Source organism: Capra hircus, chromosome 21 (genome assembly GCF_001704415.2).
Source record: "Capra hircus breed San Clemente chromosome 21, ASM170441v1, whole genome shotgun sequence".
Taxonomy (NCBI): domain Eukaryota; kingdom Metazoa; phylum Chordata; class Mammalia; order Artiodactyla; family Bovidae; genus Capra; species Capra hircus.
In genome coordinates, this window is record NC_030828.1 from 6079772 (window position 1) to 6089673 (window position 9902).

Below are 9902 nucleotides of genomic sequence, written 5' to 3' on the forward strand. Positions count from 1 at the left end.
GTAGATCTTTAAACCATTTTGAGTTTATTTTTGTGTATGGTGTTAAGGAATATTCTAATTTCATTGTTTTACATGAAGCTGTCCAATTTTCCTAGCACCGTTTACTGAAGAGACTCTCTTTTCTCCTCTGTCATAGATTAATTGACCATAGATGTTTGGGTTTATTTCTTGGTTTTCTGTCCTGTTCCATTTTTATCTGTTTTTCTGTTTTTGTCCTAGGACCATACCATTTTGATTCCAGTAGCTTTGTAATATAGTCTGAAGACAGGGAGCCTGATTTCTCCAGCTCCATTTTTCTTTCTCAAGATTGTTTTGGATACTTGGAGTCTTTTGTATCTCCATACAAATCTTAAATTTTTTGTTCTAGTTCTGTGAAAAATGCTATTTGTAATTTGATAGATTGCATTGAATCTGGATAGTATAGTCATTCTGACAACATTGATTCTTCCAATCTAAGAACTTGGTATATTTTTCCATTTGCTTGTGTAATCTTTTATTTCTTTCATCAGGGTCTTACAGCTTTTATATTATAGATCTTTTGCCTCCTTAGATAAGTTTATTCCTATGTATTGTATTCTTTTTGATACAATGGTAAATGGGATAATTTATTTATCTTTCTAAGTTTTTATTGTTAGTGTATAGAAATTAAGAGATTTCTGTGTATTAATTTTGCATTCTGCAACTTCACCAAATTCACTGATAAGCTCTAAATGTTTTCTGGTAGCATCTTCAGTGTTTCCTTTGTATTGTATCATGTCATCTGCAAAGAGTGACAGTTTTAACATTTTCTTTTTTAAAATTTGTTTTTCTTCTGTTTGCTATGGCTAGGACTTTTGAAACTATATTGAGTAAAATTGGCAAGAGTGGACATCCTTGCCTTGTTTTTGATCTTGCTGTGTGCTGTGTTTCATCGCTCAACTGTGTCTGACTCTTTGCAACCCTATTGACTGCAGCCCACCAGGCTCCTCTGTCCATGGGGATTCTCCAGGTAAGAATACTGGAATGGGTTGCCATGCCCTTCTCCAAGAGATCTCCCCAACCCAGAGATCAAACCCAGGTCGCTTGCATTGCAGGTGGATTCTTTACTGTCTGAGCCACCAGGAAAGCCCAAGAATACTGGAGTGGGTAGCCTATCCCTTCTCCAGGGTATCTTCCTGACCCAGGAATCAAACTGAGCTATCCTGCATTGCAGGCAGATTCTTAACCAGCTGAGCTACCAGGGAAGCCCTTCTTGATCTTAGAGGAAAAGCTAACTGATCATGTTAGCTTTTCCCCCACTGAGTATGATTCTAGTTGTAAGTTTGTCATATATGGCCTTTATTGTGTTGAGGCATGTTCCCTCTGTCCGATTTCCAGAGAGTTTTTGTTATAAATAGGTGTTGAATTTTGTCCAAAGCTTTTTCTGAATCTATTGAGATGATCATATGATGTTTTCTTCAATTTGTTGATGTGATGTACCACACTAACTGATTTGCAAATATTGAAAAATCCTTGCTTCCCTGGGATAAGTCTCACTTGATCATGGTGTATGATTCTTTATTGTATTATTTGATTTGGTTTACTAGTAGTTTCCTGAAAATTTTTTGCTTCTATGTTCATCAGTGATTGACCTGTAATTTTGTTTTTTGTGCTAATTCTCTGGTTTGGTATCAGGGTGATAGTGGCTTCATAGAATGAGTTTGGGAGTGTTTCTTGCTCTGCAATATTTGGGAAGAGATTCAGAAGGATTGGTGTTAATTCTTCTCTAAATATTTGATAGAACTTGCCTATGATGCCCTCTGATCCTGGACATTTGTTTGTTGGGAGCTTTTTTATTTCCATTTTTAATTTCAGCATTCATGATTGGTCTGCTCATATTTTCCATTTCTTCCTGGTTCAAATTGGGAAATTGTGCCTTGTGAGTAATTTGTTCATTCCTTCTGAGTTATCCATTTTTTGGCATATAGTGCTTGTAGTAGTTTTTCATGATCATTAGTATTTCTTTGGTGTCCATTGTAGCTTCTCCTTTTTCATTTCTATTTTTACTGATTTGAGCCTTCTCTCTCTTCTTGATGAGTCTTCCTAAGGGTTTATGACTATTTTTTATCTTTTCAAAAAGCCAGCTTATCTTCATTGATCTTTTCTATGATTTTCTTCATCTCTATTTCATTTATTTCTGTTCTTATCTTTATGATTACTCTCTACTAACTTTGGATTTTGTTTGTTCTTTTCTCTAGTTGCTTTAGGAGTAAGGTTAGGTTGTTTATTTGAAATTTTTCTTGTTTCCCGAGATAAGATTGTATTGCTATAATTTTCCCTTTTAGAACTGTTTTGCCTCATCCCATAGGTTTTGGATCATCATGCATTTGTTTTCACTTCTCTCTAGGCATTTTTGCTCATTTGTTTCCTCTTTGATTTCTTCATTGACCCATTGGTTGTTTAGTAGTATATTGTTTAGCCTCCACGTGTTTGTGTTTTTTTAACTTTATTTTCATATGGTTGATTTCTATTCTCATAGTGTTGTGGTCAGAAAAGATGCTTGATATGATTTCAGTTTCCTTAAATTTACTGAGGCTTGCTTTGTGGCCCAGCATGTGATCAGTCCTGAAGAATGTTCTATCTGCACTTGAGGAGAATGTATATTCTGCTGCTTTTGGATGGAATGTTTTATAAATATCAATTAAGCCTATTTGGTCTAATGTGTCATTTAAGGCTGTGTTTCCACATTGATCTTCTGTCTGGATGATAAGTCCACTGATAATAGTAGGATGTTATAGTCCCACTGTTATTGTGTTTCTGTCGATTTCTACTTTTATGGCTGTTAGTATTTGCCTTACAGATTGAGATGCTCCTATGTTTGATGCATATATATATTTGATTATTACATCTTCTTAGATTGATCCCTTGATCATTATGCAGTGTCCCTTGTCTCTTGTAACAGTCTTTATTTTGAAGTCTGCTTTGTCTGATATGAGCATTGCTACTCTAGCTTTATTTTGATTTCCATTTTCATGGAATACCTTTTTCTGTCCCCTCACTTTCAGCCTGTATGTGTTCCTAGATCTGAAGTGGGTCCCTAGAAAGCAAAATATACATGGGTCTTGTTTTTGTATCCATTCAAGCAGTTTACTTCTCAGGTTGGAACTTTTAACATGTTTATATTCAAGGTAATTTTCAATATGTATATTCTTACTAACATTTTGTTAATTGTTTGGATTTGCAGGTCCTTTTTTATTAACCCTTCCCCTCTTGTTCTCTTGTGATTTGATGACTCACTTTAGTGTTTTGTTTGGGTTGTTTTTTCTTTTTTCTGTATCTATTATATCCAAGCAAGGCTTCAACACTACGTGAACCATGAAATTCCAGATGTTCAAGTTGGATTTAGAAAAGGCAGAGAAACCAGAGATAAAATATCCAACATCCACTGGATCATCAAAAAAAGCAAGAGAACACCAGAAAAACATCTATTTCTGCTTTATTGATTATGCCAGAGCCTTTAACTGTGTTGACCACAACAAACTATGGAAAATTCTTAGAGATGTAAATACCAGACCACCTTACCTACCTCCTAGGAATCTGTATGCAGGTCAAGAAGCAAAAGTTAGAAACATACGTGGAACAACAGACTGGTTCCAAATCAGGAAAGGAGTACATCAAGACTGTATATTGTCACCCTGCTTACTTAACTTATATGCAGAGTACATCATGTGAAATGCTGGACTGGATAAAGCAAAAGCTGGAATCAAGATTTCCGGGAGAAATATTGATAACCTCATATATGCAAATGACACCACCCTTATGGCAGAAAGCAAAGAGGAACTAAAAAGCCTCTTGATGAAAGTGAAAGAGGAGAGTGAAAAAGCTGGCTTAAAACTCAACATTCAGAAAACTAAGATCGTGGCATCTTGTCCCATCACTTCATGACAAACACATGGGGAAACAGTGGAAACAGTGACAGACTTTATTTTGAGGGGCTCCGAAATCACTGCAGATGGTGACTGCATGAAATTAAAAGATGCTTGCTCCTTGGAAGAAAAGTTATGACCAATCTAGACAGCACATTAAAAAGCAGAGACATTACTTTGCTGACCAAGGTCCATCTAGTCAAGGTTATGGTTTTTCCAGTAGTCATGTATGGATGTGAGAGTTGGACTATAAAAAAGCTGAGTGCTGGAGAATTGATGCTTTTGAACTGTGGTTGCAGAAGACTCTTGAGATTCCCTTGGACTGCAAGGAGATCCAGTCAGTCCATCCTAAAGGAAATGAGTCCTGAATATTCATTGGAAGGACTGATGCTGAAGTTGAAGTTCCCATACTTTGGCCACTCAATAAGAGGAACTGACTCCTTGGAAAAGACCCTGATGCTGGGAAAGAATGAAGGCAGGAGGAGAAGGGGATAACAGAGGGTGAGATGGTTGGATGGTATCACTGACTCAATGGACATGAGTTTGAGCAAGCCCTGGGAGTTGGTGATGGATAGGGAAGCCTGGCATGCTGCAGTCCATGGGGTCACAAAGAGTTGGACATGTCTGAGTGACTGAACAGTCTGATATCTACTACAGATTTTCAGTTTGTGATTATTATGGGATTTTGTTATAGCAGCCTCCATGTAAATTAGATTAAGTTGCTGGTATTTTAATTTCAAATGCGTTTCCAATATTTTTCATTTGTACCCTCCTCACAATTGCTGGTTTTGATATCATATTTGTGTGGGGGTGATTTCCTACTTTTATTGTTTGTATTTTCTGATATGCTTTTCCATTTGTAACTTTCTTGTTTATATTTTTGGACTTTCTTTTTTGTCTACAGAATTTCATTTAACGTTTGTTTCAAAGCTGGTCTGGTGGTTCTGAATTCTCTTAGCTTTTGCTTGTCTGTAAAGTTCTTGATTTCTCCATTGAATCTGAATGAGAGCCTTGCTGGGTAGGGTATTCTTGGTTGTAGATTCTTCCCTTTCATCATTTTAAATATATTGTGCCACTCCTTTCTTCCCTGCAGAGCTCCTGCTGAGAAATCCAGTGACAACCTTATGGGGATTTCCTTGTATTGTATTTGCTGCTTTTCCCCTGTCCCTTTTAGTATTTATTCTTTGTCTTTAACTTCTGTCCATTTGATTATTGTGTGTCTCATTGTGTTGCTCCTTAGGTTTATCCTGCCCAGGACTCTCTGTGCTTCCTGGACTTCTGTTACTGTTTCCTTTCCCATGTTAGGGAAGTTTTCAGCTATGATCTCTTCAAATATTTTCTCAGGCCCTTTCTCTCTTCTTATTCTAGGACTCCTATAATTCGAAAGTTGGTGCATTTGATGTTGCCTCAAAGGTCTCTGTGGAGAAGGCAATGGCACCCCACTCCAGTACTTTTGCCTGGAGAATCCCAGGGACCGGGGAGCCTAGTGGGCTGCCATCTATGGGGTCGCACAGAGTTGGACACAACTGAAGCGACTTAGCAGCAGCAGCAGCAGCAAGGTCTCTGAGACTGTCCTCATTTCTTTTAGTTGTTTTTTAAATTTATTTTGTTCCATTGCAGTGATTTCCACCATTCTGTTTTCCAACTCATCTGTTCTTCTGCTTCCCTTATTCTGCTCTTGATTCCTTATAGTGTACTTTTCATTCTATTTATTTCATCTCTGTTCCTTGGTTCTTCTAGGTGTTTGTTAAACAATTCTTATATCTTATTGATCTGTGCCATTCTTTTCTCGGAGATCTTGGATCATCATTAAATTATAACTCTGAATTCTGTTTCAAACTGGTTGCCTATCTCTACTTCCCTTAACTGCTCCTCTGAGGTTTTAACTTGTTCCATCGTCTGGGTCATATTCCTTTGCTGTTTCATTTTGTCTGGCTTTCTGTGATTGTGACTTTTATTCTGCAGGCTGCAAGGTTATAGTTCTTGCTGGTGCTGTCTCCCAACTGGTTGATGAGGCTGTCTAAGAGGCTTCTGCAGGCTTCCTGGTAGTTAGGACTGGTTGCTGCCCATTGGTGGGTGGAACTGAACCTTGCCCCTTTGTCAAGCAGGACCACAACAGGGTTTCTGTTTAGCAGGCAGCCATGGGCTCCAGAAGACTTTAAGCAACCTGTCTGCTGATGAGTGTGGCTGTGCTCCTGTCCAGTTGGTTGTCTGGCCTGAGGTGACCCAGCACTAGAGATGTTGGCCCCTTTCTCTTGGTGAGAAATCCTCCAGAAGGGTTCAGGCCAATGAGTACACCTCAAAACTGTCACTGTAGGTGTTTTTGTGCTAACAGTGAGTTAACAGCCACCTCCTGCCTCTACAGGAGACTCTCCAATTCTGCAGGTAGCTCTGGCCTTGACTCTTACAAGGTCACTGGTTTTTGTCCCAAGTCCAAGTGTGCATGAGAGCGTGCATGTCCCCTCCAAGAGTGGAGTTTCTGTTTTCCCCAATCTTGTGGAGTTCCTGTAATCAAACCACACTGACCCTCAAAACCAGATTGTCTGGGGGCTTATCCTCCTCTTGCTAGGCCCCCATGCATGTGAGCCTAGTATGGGGCTCAGAAGTTTCATTCCTAGGAGAGAACTTCTTAGGTATGATATTTCCCAGTTTGTGGGTTACCACCTGGTGGATACGGATTTTACTTTATTACAATTGCTCCCCTCTTGTTGTGGCCTCTTTTTCTTTGGCTGTAGGATATCTTCCAGCATTTGGTTTTTGTTTTTGTTGTTGTTGATAGTTATACAGCAGTAAGTGCAATTTTGGTGTTTTCATAACAAGTATTGAGTTCATGTTCTTCTACTCCAGCATGTCTCAGTCCCCTCAAAATATTTTACTAAGATATTATTCATCGTGATTACTGAGATTTTTGGTACCCCTTAGACTTTGCACACATGGATAGTGCCTCATTCATCCCTCTATTCCCAACCCTGCTGCTTAGACATAGATAAGCATATTTATAATGTTAGATTTTAGGTACTAGGCTAGGGGTTGACACTCTCAGTGGAGACACAGGGTAACCTTATAGCTACTTCATCCCTTGATTGATTGATATATATTACTTGTTACTATACTTTGTGGACAATACTGCAAGAAACATACAAGTTCAGATTCCCTTTTGATATCTTGTTTTCATTTGTTGTTGCTGTTCATGTCTGACTCTTTGCGACCCCATGGACTGCAGCACACCAGGTTCCGCTGTCCTTCACTAGTCTTCTTTATAGTCTGACTCTTACATCCATACATAATTATATGGGCCTTTGTCAGCAAAGTGATGTCTCTGCTTTTTAATATGCTGTCCGGTTTGACATAGCCTTCTTTCCAAGAAGTAAGCGTATTCTAATTTCATGGCTGTATTCATTCACAGTGATTTTGGAGACCAGGAAGAGAAAATCTGTCACTGCTTCCACTTTTTCCCCTTTATTTGCCATGGAGTGATGGGACCAGATGCCCTGATTTTAGTTTTATAATATTGAGTTTTAAACCAGCTTTTTTTACTCTCCTCCTTCACCATCATCAAGAGGCTCTTCAGTTTCTCTTCACTTTCTGCCAACACAGTAGTATCATCTGCATACTCAGGTTGCTGATATTTTTCCTAGCAATCTTGATTCCAGCTTGTAACTCATCCAGCCTGGCATTTCACATGATGTATTCTGCATAGAAATTAAATGAACAGGGTGACAACATACAGTCTTGTCGTACTCCTTTCCCAATTTTGAACCAGTCAGTTGTTCCATGTAAGGTTCTAACTGCTGCTTCTTGACCTGCATACAGGTTTCTAAGGAGACTGGTAAGATGATCTGGTATTCCCATCTCTTGAAGAATTTTCCACAGTTTGTTGTGATCCACACAGTCAAAGGCTTTTGTGTAGGTAGTGAAGCAGATGTAGATGTTTTTCGGGAATTCCCTTGCTTTCTCTATGATACAACAAATGTTGGCCAGTTGATCTCTGGTTCCTCTGCCTTTTCTAAATCCAACTTGTCCATCTGGAAGTTCTGGACTCAAGTACTGCTGAAGTCTAGCTTGAAGGATTTTGAGCATAAGTTTACTAGCACGTGAAACAGGCACAACTGTATGGTAGTTGGAACAATTTTTGGCATTTACCTTCTTTGTAATGGGATGAAAGCTGAACTTTTCTAGTCCTGTGGCCACTGCTGAGTTTTCCAAATATGTTGCCATATTAAGTGCAGCAGTTTAACAGCATCATCTTTTAGGATTTTAAATAATTCAGCTGTAATTCCATCTCTACTAGCTTTGTTTGCAGTAAGGTCTAAGACCCACTTGACTTCATACTCCTGGATGTCTGCCTCTAGGTGATTGACCACACCATTGTGGTTATCCAGGTTATTAAGACTTTTTTTGCATAGCTCTGTCTATTCTTGCCACCTCTTATAAATCTCTTCTGCTTCCGTTTGGTCCTTACCATTTCTGTCCTTTATGGAGCCCATCCTTGCATGAAATGTTCCTTTGATATCTCCAGTTTTCTTGAAAAGATCTCTAGTCTTTCCCATTCTATTGTTTTTTGTTGTTTCTTTCCATTGTTCATTTACAAAGGCCTTCTTATCTCTCCTTGCTATTCTTTGGAACTCTGCATTCAGTTGGGCATATCTTTCCCTTTCCCTTTCCTTTCACTTCTTTTCTTTTCTCAGCTATTTGTAAAGTCTACTCAGACATCCACTTTGCCTACTTGCACTTCTTTTTCTTTGGGATGGTTTTGGTCACTGCCTTCTGTACTATGTTATGAATCTCTGTCCATAGTTCTTCAGGTACTCTCTCTACCAGATCTAATCCCTTGAATCTATTCATCACCTCCACTGTATAAGCATAAGGGATTTGATTTAGGTCATATCTGCAAGGTTTAGTGGCTTTCCCTATGTATTTTTGATCTAAACCTGAATTTTGCAATAAGGAGTTCATGATCTGAGTCACAGTCAGGTCCTAGTCTTGTTTTTGCTGACTGTATAGAGCTTTTGCATCTTTGGCTGCAAAGAATATAATCAATCTGATTTTAGTATTGACCATCTGGTGATATCCATGTGTAGAGTCATCTCTTGTGTTGTTGAATGGTGTTTGCTGTGACCAGTGTGTCCTCTTGACAAAACTCTGAAAGCCTTTGCCCTTTTTCATTTTGTTCTCCAAGACCAAACTTGTCTGTTACTCAGGCATCTCTTGACTTCCTACTTTTGCATTCCAATTCCCTATGATGAAAAGGACATCTTTTTTTGATGTGAGTTCCAGAAGGTTTTGTAAGTCTTCATAGAATCGTTTAACTTCAGCTTCATTGGCTTTAGTGGTTGGGACATAGACTTGGATTATTGTGATGTTGAATGGTTTGCCTTGGAAACAAATGGAGACTGTTTTGTAATTTCAGAATTCCACCTAAGTACTGCATTTTGGACTCTTTTGTTAAATATGAGGGCTACTCCATTTCTTCTAAGGGATTCTTGCCCACAGTAGTAGATATAACAGTCATCTGAATTAAATTCACTCATTCCAGTCCATTTTAGTTCACTGATTCCTAAAATGTTGATGTTCACTTTTGCCATCTCCTGTTTGACCACTTCCAAGTTACCTTGATTCATGGACCTAACAGTTTAGATTCCTATGCAATGTTGTTCTTTACAGCATTGGACTTTACTTTCATCACCAGACACTTACACAACTGATTGTCATTCCCGCGTTGTCCCAGCCGCTTCATTCTTTCTGGAGCTACTAGTAATTTCCCTCCACTCTTCTGCTGTAGTCTATTTGACACCTTCCCTCTTGGGGGCGCTCATCTTCCAGTGTCACATCTTTTTGCCTTTTTGTACTGTTCATTCACGGCAAGAATACTGGAACGGCTTGCCATTTCCTCCTCCAGTGGACCAACGTTTTGTTAGAACACTTCACTATAACCCATCCATCTTGGGTGGTCCTGCATGGCATGGCTCATAGCTTCATTGAGTTTTGCAAGCTTCTTCACCACAACAAGGCTGTGAT